Consider the following 14,051-nt stretch of genomic DNA (forward strand, 5'->3'; position numbering starts at 1 on the left):
CCTATGGGCTTCAAAGCCCATAGGAATGAATGGGGCATTACCGGTCGGTATTTACCGATTCAGTAAATACAGATATTTACCGAATCGGTAAAAAACACATCTGGATGGACCCACATGTCCACCCTTCATATTTACCGATTCTTAATTAGCGAATCGGTAAAATTCGGTAATTAAGAATCTGTAAATATTTTATACCTACATCTGGCCCTAAGTAATTTTGTTGTCTAATTGTGGCCAGTTAATGGCAACTTGCATATGGTAATTACTCATAGTATTATCATGATTATCAAGCATTTTCAGGACTCCTGATCAGAGTCTTTTTTCTCATATCTTTCTACATGAGGAAACACTACCTACAGAATGTCTGCATTAGTTAAAATATGTGGCCACGGTAAAGAAGAGCTGTAAATCCGCAGAGTGCAGCACTTTTCCCACCGCCGCCTTTTTGAACATTGCAGCAGTTCTGTCACAAGCCAAGTTCAATTTTTCCAGCACGTTAAGTGAAAGATAATGATGTCACTAGAACTGGTGATTGAAAATCAGGAAAGTCATGCTTGGCGAGGTGAACTCAGGATATATTCTCTGTCTGCAGTTGCAGGCAATGATCCAGCTCGTTGCCAGGCCACTAAAGTTGCTGCTTGGTCTTTCCTTTCAAGTAGGCAGGGCTCACTGCAATTTATTGTAAAGATTAAATGTTCCAGGCACATTCCATTTATTCTAAATGTGTTGTATCAGCAGAAAGCTCAGATCCTCAGTGCACCTTTTTGATCATATTTAAGAAGCAGAATATTATATCTTTGAAGATTTTAGGAAGAAAGAAACCTGCAGAGAGAAAATAAGATGTATCTCTCATAATTAATTGACTATTTTGCTTAAATAAATAGTTTTTGTGTCTTTTTCACGGACATAATTCTGGCAATAACAAAAAATACACTTTATAGTGCCATGCAAAGCTATTACCAAACATTTGTTTTCTAATGTACTTATTACATTGTGTACGGTTCCTCTGAACAGTATGTCAGTAGTATAAATTATCATAAATTTAAAATACTTTAAACTTTTAAACAGAGATAAAATTGTATTGGGGGAATGCAGTAAAACAATTGCATCAGAGACATTAGTATAAAGAGAGGCATTGTGTGCTATTATGACAAATGCTGGAAACGAAAACAAAACAGGAATTACGTCCTTTAGGTGACAAGCATATAATGCCATGAATATCCAATGGAGATAAAAGCCATTTGTTTTTTATTTTGATATATGAATGCATCACACCAGGGAAAGATGAGCAGCACATTTGAGACAACCTTTTCAATCAATCAACCAATCAATCGATTGATCAATCAATCAATCAACCATCAAAACTTTATTCTATTATTGAAATATAGTGATAAATGCCCTTTTACCAAAAATATATAAACATTGTTAAAAAAAGCATAATTTCATTTAATTATCTTGTGAAGCACATGGCTTTACTAACGGAGCTTCCCAGCACTGCAACAGGAAGAGACCAGACATAAGTCGACGTGGTCCAGGCATCCACATATTGCCGCCGGTCCCCCACCCCTGGTCACCTATTCAGGTGTATGGGTCGCGCATGTTTAATGTGGATGGCATATTAGATTCTCTTTTCACAACAAATTTAATTAGGTTTTAGCATTAAATCAAGGCTTTTAAGGCCCACAAACATACACAGGAGATTGTGTACGTACCCCCTTTAACAATGGCAACGCACAAAACTTGCACAGTCAGTCCCAATTACACCACCCAAGTACCACATGCCACTATGAATGCCCTTAATCAGATTCACATTAGACACATACTTCAGTCCCTTGTGCCCTAGCGGCATAGGTCTGTATTTCGGCATAGAGCAGGGAGTTGGTAGAGCAAACTTGGGCCAGAACTATTCCCCTATAGTTGTCCCATCTCTGCCAAATTGTGGGGTGTTTTTAGGGGCATCCCCTTGCCTGATACACTGCAACCCCGAGACCCACACAATGGCCCATTCCCTTTTTCCATGCCATGAAGGCTGGAGGTGTGTCCGCCTTCCACATTCTGGCAATGTCCCTTTTCGGAAATGTAAGCCCCATGAACAGAACCTGTTGTTTATATCAATTTCCCCCTAGTCCCTCCATACTGTGAAGAAGGATCAGCTTGGGATCAGACAGAGTAACCAAGGCGAGGACCTCCCCGAAGCAAGATGTCACCACCAACCAAAAACAAGTTAATGCCGTACAGCTCCATACTATGTGGAGAAAGGTGCATTCCTCTGCCTTACAGCGGAGGAGTCAGAGACGTTGTCTCATCAAATTATCTCTGTGTAGATATTTTAGCTGTATCAAGGCGGACTGATATTGCTGCCCTTCAGGGAGCTACCAGATCCTCAGACCACTCATCATCATCTAGAGTGTCAATGTCTGCCTCCCATGCCCCCAGAAGTGCAAGTAATGTGTTGAGCTGTGCGTTAACAGGGACTGGTATATCTTTGTGATCTTGTGGGGGACTGGGTCTCCCAGTAGGAGCCTGCCATCCAGTGGACTAAACTCTGGTAGATGTGTGAGGTCCCTGAGATAGGGGGATATAGCATGACAAAACTGCTGGTATAATTAGAATTGTCTGCAGTATAAGTGATATTCGCTTTGCATCTCCCGAAATGATTTTAATACCGTGCCCTGCATAACATCTCCGAGTGTGGGGATTACAATAATGTACCATTTTCAGAAGCCTTCCAACTGAACTAATATCATTAGGACACTGATCTGCCATAGGGGCGTCCACTCTGTCAACTTCCACCACCATCCCATCTTCCAGAGGGAGCGTCTCTAGGTGTCTAAAACGACTGTTGTCAGTGGAAGGAATCCTACCCTTTTCCTGCTATATAGGTATTCAAGCAGGGAGTTGGTACCCATCTCTCAGCCTCATATACCGAGTCACCCAGGGGCGTACCACAAATCATTTATAATCACAAGATGGAATTAGGTGTAGTAAGAGTATTTGTCTGCAGCGGCAATGCCACAACAATATGTGGACTGGAAGCATGCCCGAAGGGCAATGCGTGCAGCTTATCGCTGATCTGTTGGAACCATGATTGGGTAATACCATAGGGGTATTACCTGAGCTGGTATACCAATCGTGGTAGGAAGACCATTTTGAAGATTTCCGATCTACCCAAGAGGGACAGGAGCAACAGGGACCTGACCTTCACTTCCTCCCTGACACTTGATAGCACCAAGGCTAGGTTATGGGTCTATGACAATACTGGGTCTGAAGAGAGCTAGATCCCTAAATATCGGAACCCTCCACGGTTGCTAACTCCGTGGCTCCAACACGACCATCAACAGGGAACAGTATTGATTTTGTGAAGTTCATGTACAGCCCAAAGGTCTCGCCAAAGATTTGCATTATTTGAATTATTTGAAAGATGCGGGGTCCAGAAGTTTCCAGATCTGTGAGGAAGAATAAAACATCACCCGCATAAAGAGCTATCCTCCTGTAAACCCATGGTTCATTTAAAACCTCTCACTTGGGCGTCCACCAGGACCTATGCCACCAGAGGCTCCATGGCCAGTGCAAATAATAGTGGGGATAATGGGCAGCCCTGCCTGTACCCCTGATCGATGGGAATGGGTCTGAGACTGCACCCGCGACCCGACCATCGCGAACAGGGCTGTGTACATCAAGCGGATATAGGAAAGGAATCTGGGACCCAATCTTTTAAGGAGGATGAACAAATATTCCCAGCTGATGCAGTCAAACACTTTATCTATGTAGGGCCAAGGTGTTTTATACTTGTTAGATGAGCATGAAGTCCACCTGGTTGGACCAAATCTGGCATATGTTTCATCCACCTATTAGCCAAGGTTTTGGCCAGGAATCTCCCCTCCATGTTTAGTAGTGAGATTGGGCAGTATGGAAAGTGCTCCTCTGGCAGGCGGCCTGGTTTAAGCAGAACTACAATTACAGCATGTCTCCAGTCAGGTGGAAGCAATCAATCCTCAAGTGCAGAGTGAATCACCTCCAAGAGGTGTTTCCCTAATTGCAGCATACATGTTTTAAAGAACTCACTTGGGAATCCATTGGGACCTTGGGTCTTTGCTGTCTGCAGCCCCTCTAGGGCCAAGGAGAGCTCCTTCTCAGTGATCACCTCATCTAATTGGACAAGTACAGTGTCACCCAGGGACAGAAAAGGTAAAGCCTGGAAAAATTCAACAATTTGATCTATGTCCACCACCTCCCGTCGAGCATACACTTCTCTAAAGTGGGCCTCAAAATTGTGCCCCACCTCCCCGTGGCCGGATAGCACCCATTACACTGCATGCGTCTCAGATCACGGGCACCGATGAGGCACTGCGAGTGGTCTGGCACAGCCTATGTTGCATTCTATTCGGTTTGTCACCCCACTGGTATATGCAGCTCTGTGCAGCCTGCCATGCCTGTTTGGCATCATCCAGGAAGTACCTGTTGATACTGTTGCTGGTCAAAACAATGAAGAGCGGGGAACTGAGAGACAATGAAGGTCTAGTACCCAGGCTCCGAAAGCGCTAACGCAAAATCATTGAAGGTACCGTTCCTATCAGAAAGCAAAGAAGAGAAAAAGGTGGACAAAGAAGGGGGCACCCTAAGGATAATTTCTTGGTTCCCTCACGCATCCATGTGGATGTCATGCTTCATCATTGGGAGTGCCCCTCATAGGGCTGGCACTGCAATACCCTACGGGTCCCCCGACGGGTTGCTTTAGCGGTGCCTTTTTATTTTGCCGTCTGATGAGAAGTGCCTGTGTTGGGGTGTTTTGAATGTGTGGGGTGGAGTGAATGTGTATAGTAAGGCGAAGGGAGACTAAAACTGTCTAAGAGATACCGAACTGGACTTTAATGTGATGGTTCCCTTGGCAGGATTTAAAAAATGACATGTTTCATGCAAGATAGCCAAAAAAGGATCAACTGTGCTTTTTCAGGACCTAATAAAAAAGGGGGAGAACATTACCCCACACCTAAGACAGTATGTAGTGTAGGTATTTCTCTAGAAGAAAATACCTGGTTCAAAAAGTTTAAAATTGATCGTCCAAACCTTTGGATCAATCAAGTAGGCCCCATATGCCAATAGCAGAGGGTAGCGCTCAGCTGCTAAGTGGTTTCCACACAGAGAGCTCAAGAGACCTACCCTCCTCTGCTGGCCTGGATCGATCAGAACCCAGTGAGTCCGCCTCCCCCCGTTCAGATCCAAGGCCACCGAAGTCATCTGCGGCGTACCACAAGGATCATCACTCAGCCCAACCCTCTTCAACGTCTACATGAGCCCTCTCGCAGCCATCGCACGCAAACACAACCTCAACATCATCTCCTACGCCGACGACACTCAGCTGATCCTATCCCTCACCAATGACCCCACCACCGCCAGAACCAGCCTTCATGAAGGGATGAAAGACGTCGCCGAGTGGATGAAGAACAGCCGCCTGAAACTGAACTCAGACAAGACGGAAGTCCTCATCCTGGGATCATCGCCCTCCGCCTGGGGCGACTCCTGGTGGCCCACTGCCCTGGGCACCACTCCCAAGCCAACGGACCACGCACGCAACCTGGGCTTCATCTTGGACTCCTCCCTCTCGATGACCAGACAAGTCAACGCCTTTTCATCATCATGCTTCAACACCCTGCGCTTGCTCTGTAAGATCTTCCGATGGATCCCCACCGAAACCAGGAAGATAATTACCTAGGCACTCGTCACCAGGCGACTGGACTACGGAAACACCCTCTACGCCGGAACCACAGCCAAACTTCAGAAAAGACTCCAGCACATCCAGAACGCCTCCGCACGACGCGTCCTGGACGTCCCCCGACACAGCCACATCTCCGGCCACCTGAGAGACCTGCACTGGCTCCCCGTCAGCAAGAGGATCACGTTCAGGCTCCTCACCCACGCACACAAGGCCCTCCACGACCTGGGCCCCAAGTACCTCAACAACCGCCTGACCGTCTACGCACCCACCCGCCAGCTACGATCGGCCAGCCTCGCTCTCGCCGCCGCACCACGCATCCGCAAAGCCACCGCCGGGGGAAGATCTTTCTCCTACCTGGCGGCCAAGACATGGAACTCCCTCCCATCCACCTTCGACTGACCCAGGATCACCTTTCATTCAGGAAGCTCCTCAAGACCTGGTTCTTCAAGCAGTAGCGGACCCCGCCCCCCAGCGCCTTGAGACCCTCGGGTGAGTAGCGCGCTATACAAATGTCCATGATTGATTGATTGATTGAACATGTTGACCTAACCACATTCACAGATTTAGGCTACTTGGGTACATCACGCAATGTATACAGAGTGGGGTGTTTGGCTCAGCGTTACCGATTCATCCGTCCAGGCGAAGACCTCCTCCGGGGAATCAAAGAACAGAGTTTGTAAGTTGAAGATGACTCTTAAACGTGAAGGATATAGTAGCATGTATTGAATCTTGAGGTCCTGAATGCATTGTTTTACCGCTGCTGCTGCACCATTTTTGTATAGCCTGGGAATAGCATTATGTGATAGGATTGATAGAAGATCTTGATTTGGCTCCCCACGTAATGAGGAATTGCATCCCTGCCCATACAGTTTAGAATCCTGACTATCACTGGGAACAACCTTGTCCCAGGAGGGGGTTTCTTCACGAGTGCCTTGTGGGCCCTCTCCACCACAAAGCATGATGAGAGGGACTCGGTGAGCACCACTGACCGGAGCCATTGTTTCAGGAACTTCTCCATGAAGGAGCCCTTGCAACCCTCCGGGAAGCCAACATAGCATATTTTTTTGTGGCAGGCGCAGCCCTCTGCATCCTCTACCCTCGTTCCTAGCTCCTTCATCACCACTGTTAGATTGTTCACTTTTTGCTGAAGGACCACGACCGAGTCTTCAACACTGGACACCTTGGTCTCTGCTTATTGTGATCGTTTCAACTGCTTTCCGAAGATCTTATTGCTGTAGGGTGACATCGGAGCCAACCACCCACATCTTAGCATCAAGCATATTGCGGAACTGTATGATGGCAGCTAGTAGCGCTGCGTTATCCGGAACGTCTCCAACCATTCTGCTCATCTCTGGGGTTGTGGTACAATTTGGCCATTTTATCCATGATGCTTTGTTTGACCGTGGTAGATGCAACTTATCTTTCGTCATGTTGCATGGTTGGGACTTTACTGAGTACCAGAGATGCACACAACCCGCCACACCCCCTATAGGGGAGCACAAGACGCAGCATGAGCAGTCGGCAGCCCTGCCCTGTAATCCACCATGGTTGGGAATGGAGACAATGCACAGTGCTGGGCCCGCAGGACCTGGCCTGACTGCTCCGGTAATGATGGTGCCAGCCGGCAGTGTGGACCCCTACTGGGGTACCCTGCTGGCTATTGTCAACAAAGACCACTCTCCAAGGCCCCAGTCCAGGAGGCACATGGGGGGCCCACTAACAGACAGGCAATGAATGCCACTTCAGCCGGTCAGCTGAGCCAAAAATGTCACCTCCAGCCCTGGCTCTGACACCTTAAACTGGTATGAGTCACGCTATAAAGCTAAATAAATCTAAGAGACAGTGGTTATTGAGACTTGAGGAGCACTGTCAAATGGTGGTAGTGTGTGAATCTGTGGCTGAGGTAGTCATTGTGTGTGTGTGTGACCGCTCAGCCCTCCACAGGGCTTGGTCGCCCCACTCACTGCTGCCGCTCCTGCCTGCCTTTGCCGCCTCCTGCCTGCAGATTCCTTCGCTCGCTGCCCGCTGCTCCTGGGAATTTCCCGCTGCTCCTGGGAATTTCCCGCTGCCCGCTGCTTCTTGGAATTTTCCGCCGCTGCCTCCCTGCGGCCCCCGCCCCCTGTGATTCCATTCGCCGCCACGCTCCCGCCACCCAGCTGCTCCTCCCTCCCGGCTCCTTACTTATGACGCCCCCAGAGCGACCGCGCAGCGGACGCGCGCAGCGGGAGCGCCGATTGAGCGCCGAAGGTGCGCCAAAGGTAAGCCCGTCTGTGCCCGTCCGTGCCTGGCCCGCGCCCAGTGCCAGGACCCCTGGCCCTCCCCGCCGAGGCAAGACGACCCGACTGACCTACGACGCCGCCACTCTCAACGCACTCAATGCCGGCCGGACCCACGCCTGCTGCCGAGCCACCCCGAGACGCACCCAAGGACCCTTCACCTGCAGCACCTGCAAGTTCACCTGCCTCCGAACCTGCCCCGCACCCGCCAAGACAAACACCAGCAGTAACCACCTCAAGTGCATCCTGATCAACACCCGCTCCGTCCACAGACACGCCGTGGAACTCTGGGACCTCCTCGACGCTACATCACCGGACGTCGCCTTCCTCACGGAAACCTGGATGAACGCCTCCTCTGCACCCGACATCGCCATCGCCATCCCGGACGGGTACAAGATCATCAGGAGGGACCGCATCAACCAGACCGGAGGTGGCATCGCCATCGTCCACAGGAACACCATCCGCATCACGACCGACGCCAACGACTCCTTCGCCGCAGCCGAACATCTCCACTTCCAGATTCACACCGACCCTAAGACGACCCTCAGAGGCACCCTCGTCTACAGACCCCCGGGCCCACGCACACAATTCAGCGAAGACATCACAGACTTCATCAGCCCGCACGCCCTCCCCTCCACTGACTACATCCTCCTCGGGGACCTCAACTTCCACCTGGAGAACAACAAGGACCGCAACACCACCGCCCTGCTGGAAAACCTCACCAACCTCGGACTCAAGCAACTAGTCAACACCCCCACCCACTACGCCGGCCACACGCTTGATCCCGTCTTCTCGTCCAGCAAGTACATCACCTTCAGCCACGCCACCGGACTCCACTGGACCGACCACAGCTGCGTCCACTTCAGCTTCAAAAGATCCACGACCCACCACCACCCGCAACAGGTACCTCACAGGAATTGGAGCAAGATCACCGCAGACCAGCTCACCACGTCCCTCAGCCAGAGCCCACCCGCCAACACAACGGACCCCAACGAAGCAGCCCGCAACTTCACACAGTGGCTGACCGCCTGCGCTGACGACCTCGCGCCACTAAAGAACCCTCCCAGCAGACCCAGAAGCAAGAAGGCATCCTGGTTCACCGACGACCTCAAGGACTCCAAGAAGACCTGCCGCACCCTCGAGAAAGCCTGGCTCCTCAACCGGACCACCGACAACATGACCGCCCTCAAACACGCTACCCGCAAGCACCACCAGCTCATCCGCACCACCAAGAAGAAATCCCTGAAGGAACGACTGGACAACAACGCCCACGACAGCAAAGAGCTCTTCACTATCGTCAAGGAGTTCTCCAACCCCAGCACCGGCACCAACGACATCACTCCGTCACAAGACCTCTGCGACTCCCTCGCCTCGTTCTTCCACCGCAAGATCGCCGACATCCACAACAGCTTCGGCGCCCCACCCACGCACCCAACCGTCGAACTAACGCCCCCCACCGCCACCCTTCGCACCTGGACCACGGTGACCACCGAAGACACAGCCCGCACGATGAACACCATCCACTCCGGATCACCGACCGACCCCTGCCCACACCACGTCTTCAACAAGGCCGACTCCACCATCGCACCCCAACTCCGGAACATCATCACCGCCTCCTTCAACACCGCCACCTTCCCGGAGAGCTGGAAGCACGCCGAGATCAGCGCCCTCCTGAAGAAACCTACAGCGGACCCCACCGATCTCAAAAACTTCCGCCCCATCTCGCTCCTCCCTTTTCCTGCTAAAGTCATCGAGAAGATCGTCAACAGACAGCTGACCGCCTTCCTCGAGACGAACGGATCCCTCGACCCCTCGCAGTCCGGCTTCAGAGCCAAACACAGCACCGAGACCGCCCTCATCGCAGCCACCGACGACATCCAGACCCTGCTCGACAAGGGGGAAACAGTGGCCCTCATCCTCCTGGACCTCTCCGCTGCGTTCGACACGGTCTGCCACCGCACCCTAGTCCAGCGCCTCAGCAACATCGGTATCCAAGAGAAGGCACTGGAGTGGATCATCTCGTTCCTCGCCGGAAGAACACAAAGAGTCCGCCTCCCCCCGTTTCGCTCCGAGGCCACCGAAGTCATCTGCGGCGTCCCGCAAGGATCTTCACTCAGCCCCACCCTCTTCAACATCTACATGAAACCTCTGGCACCCATCGCACGCCAGCACAACCTCAACATCATCTCTTACGCCGATGACACCCAGCTGATCCTCACCCTCACCAGAGACCCCGACACCGCCAGAACCTGCCTACACGAAGGGATGAAAGACGTGGCTGAGTGGATGAAGGACAGCCGCCTGAAACTGAACTCGGACAAGACGGAAGTCCTCATCCTGGGATCTTCGCCCTCCGCCTGGGACGACTCCTGGTGGCCCCCAGCCCTGGGCACCGCACCCAAGCCAACCGACCACGCACACAACCTGGGCTTCATCCTGGACCCCTCCCTCTCGATGACCAGACAAGTCAACGCCGTCTCCTCATCGTGCTTCAACACCCTGCGTATGCTTCGCAAGATCTTCCGCTGGATCCCGACCGAGACCAGGAAGACTGTCACCCAGGCACTCGTCACCAGCCGACTGGACTACGGAAACGCCCTCTACGCCGGAACCACAGCCAAGCTACAGAAAAGACTCCAGCGCATCCAGAACGCCTCCGCCCGACTCATCCTGGATGTCCCCCGACGCAGCCACATCTCCAGCCACCTGAGGAACCTGCACTGGCTCCCCGTCGACAAGAGGATCACGTTCCGGCTCCTCACCCACACACACAAGTCTCTCCACGACCTGGGCCCCAAGTACCTCAACGACCGCCTGACCTTCTACACGCCCACCCGCCAGCTACGGTCCACCAGCCTCGCCCTCGCAGCCGTACCACGCATCCGAAGAGCCACCACCGGAGGAAGATCCTTCTCTTACCTGGCTGCCAAGACTTGGAACTCCCTCCCCATCCACCTTCGGCTGACCCAGGACCATCTCGCCTTCAGGAAACAACTCAAGACCTGGCTGTTCGAGCAGTAGCATACCCCTCCCCAAGCGCCTTGAGACCCTCCCGGGTGAGTAGTGCGCTATACAAATGGCATGATTGATTGATTGTGGGGCGCCAACAAACACTGTCACACAGGGCGCCACCAGTGCTAAAGCCGGCCATGACTCGGGGCACTACCGCCTCATCAGCTGTCCCCGATGCAGTTAGGGTCAGGAGTATAGCGCAGAGTGGGCAGGAATATGAGGGTAGTTTGGTGACTACTGGGAACTCGTCTACAGTGCGACCTCCATGTTTGCCGGTCAAGCTACAACCCCATATTAGATCTTTTGACCTAATTTATCAATAAGTAAGTCAGTGTTATCGACATGTGTGTGTTTTAGTTACTTAAGATTATATGGGGTGAGTTCTTCATAATGCAGATTTGTCCATCCTTGTATTGGCCGTTTTCTCTCATAATTTACAGGTCTCTCCTGTATAATTTAAAGTCCATGGAAATGAGCGGAACTTCATTACGTTTTGTCGTTCCCATTGCGCAGCTTGTAATGTATGTGGATAGACTTTAAGGAGACCTTTTCCTGCGGTCCACAGCTTGTTGCACCATTGAAACACCTCTGCTTGAGAGTGTCTTTGTGTTCAGAGTTGTGACTGGATGCAGTAGGAAATAATGTCTGTATCAATTGTTAATGTTGTGGTTCCATATGAAAGAAGTTGGGGACTTCACTGAGTAAATAAAACAATCGTAAACAGTTGTATTCTCAGTAGACACACGGGCTCCCAGATATGGTTAAAGTTGTTTCCAAGGCCTAGGATTTAAATGGTTGATTAATTAGGATTTGCTTACAGGTGTTTTTTTTGATAGGCGCCGTTGATGACCTATTGTGAAAAATACCAAACCTTGCAGTGGAATTTTTGGTGAACCTTTTGATTGGCTTTCTTGTCACTCATTTGCGTGCTTAATATGTTTGACCTCTACCACTGCCTGGAGCAGGGGACGCACAGGCCCTGAGGGAAGCCCCTTCTCAGTGACAGCCACCTCAGAAGCTCTCAGGATAACGCCTACCTCAGCGACGCCAACATGGTAATGTGCTTTGTGAACCTGGTGAGTTGCTCAAACTTTCTTTTTTATATTCGAGTTTCTGAGCACGCTTGTATATGTGAACCATGTCCTCTGCAGGCGCTGGTAACAGGTGTTATGATTACCTAACCCATTAATTTTCATATTATCGACCTCTGAAGGATGTGGGACTGAATGACTTTACTGATTTCAGGTTATGCACAGATCATTAGCTCTAAAAGCCTTCTTTGCGGTCTCATCTGCTGCACGGAAGAGTGAGGCTATTGTAGCAGTCTAGTTGATCGCTTGAGGCACTGTGTATCACTCTCCAGCCAGGCGTGGCCAGAGAGCATAAATAAAGGGGCCGGAGCCGCTCATTTCTTCAGGCCAAGACGACCACCTGTGGACCTTTGTATGTATACGGTGCTAGCCACATCCACCATACCATTTTGCCACAACTGTGCCCCCAAATCCCTACACTGGCGATGAGGGTGGGATGCGTATAAGCCCACATGCCCACCAAGAAATCAGCGCCTACCTGAAACCGGAGAGGTGACACCAACTCGAGTGGACCCGGCAGTGAGGGAGCTTGCCGGCGGAGAGGCGACGTCCCTGGAAGAACTGCGGGTGAAAGGCCCGCAGCACGGCCAGCGCGTGTGAGCGCTAGATCTCCAGAAACGATTCAGAAAAGGGGTTGGTGATGAACAGAGTGTCTGAATTAAGCAGACCACTCTTACCCAGTCCAAAGATCAGGGCAGTTTGGTCTGCCCTGTTCCCATGATGCACTGGGCTAGGGACAGACTAATTTGCATGTAGCCAGGTTCTGAACTGGGATGGTGCAGTGAGCTAAAAAACGGTGATGGATCAAGCCCTGATCTTTGGACTGGGTAAGAGTGGTCTGCTTAATTCAGGCACTCTGTTCATCACCACCCCCTTTTCTGAATCTTTTTGTCCACCATAAGCGTGGAAGGGTATACTCAGATGTGAGTCCCTTGCTCATTGCACCATCAGGATTCAAGCAAGCCGGGCCGACGACGCCTGAAATGGCAGAAACCGGTCCCCGGAAGCTTGTTTCCTTCCCAGTACAAGAATTGGCTTGGTAGTTTGGTTTGCCCTGTTCCCATCATGCACTGGGACAGGAACAGACTAATTTGCATATAGCCAAGTTCTGAGCTGGGATGGTGCAGTGAGCTAAAAAACGGTGATGGATCAAGCCCTGATCTTTGGACTGGGTAAGAGTGGTCTGCTTAATTCAGGCACTCTGTTCATCACCACCCCCTTTTCTAGATCTCCAGAAAGGCACCGCACAGTTGATTGACAGCGGCACAGTGCTGCCAGAGGCCCCGGTGTCTCCCGCTGCCAACGCACGCATGCGCGAACACTGGCGCAGCAGCGAGTAACGGCCGCGGGAGCCAATATTGAAAGCACGTGTAGCCAGACCGGCTCGGCAGGGCCTCTGAGGTTCAATTGCCGGCAGAAGAATACCGTGCTGGCAGCGTGGTACCGGCAACATAGTCAGCCCTACCTCATAAAATAAACTAGCACTGGCAGAGGCAACGTCTGCTTGTAAGAAGGAAGAAAAATAAAAGAGAGGAAAGGAGGCAGCAAACAAACAGTGGCAAAAGCAACATGCCAGGGGCAACAAATGCACAGCAGCGAGAGCACAACTTCCTGGGCACAACAATACAATAAAGCACTGGCAAAAGCAATCCAACCCGGCACAGAAACACATTGAGGCAACACCACACAAGTCGATACGTGCGCCGCAAGTGAGTGAGAGTACACAATGTCCAACCCAGTGGCACAAGCAGCTCAACAGCAAGTGGCCCCACCAGTGCTACCACACCCAGTGCACACCCAAATCACCGCACTACCACAGTTCAGTGAACTCATTGACCCGGCTACCGCGTTACCAAGGTGGAAAGTGTGGGTTGGTCGCCTCGACAATTACTTTGTGGCAACGAGGGAAACTGACAGAGCCGTCAAACGATCACTGCTTCTACATTTCACTGGAGA

The 14,051-nt window shown here is 51.2% G+C and overlaps 1 long non-coding RNA gene across 1 annotated transcript in view; it reads right to left on the minus strand.

Moving 5' to 3' along the window:
* Positions 1-264: 264 nt before the first annotated feature.
* The window catches only part of LOC144785435 (uncharacterized), a 108,246-nt gene continuing 94,459 nt past the window's right edge, over positions 265-14,051 (minus strand). The window contains exon 3 of the long non-coding RNA XR_013601883.1: positions 265-822. This is a non-coding gene — a long non-coding RNA (uncharacterized LOC144785435). The remainder of the gene's footprint in view (positions 823-14,051) is intronic.

This window comes from Lissotriton helveticus, chromosome 10, assembly GCF_964261635.1.
Source record: "Lissotriton helveticus chromosome 10, aLisHel1.1, whole genome shotgun sequence".
Lineage (NCBI taxonomy): Eukaryota > Metazoa > Chordata > Amphibia > Caudata > Salamandridae > Lissotriton > Lissotriton helveticus.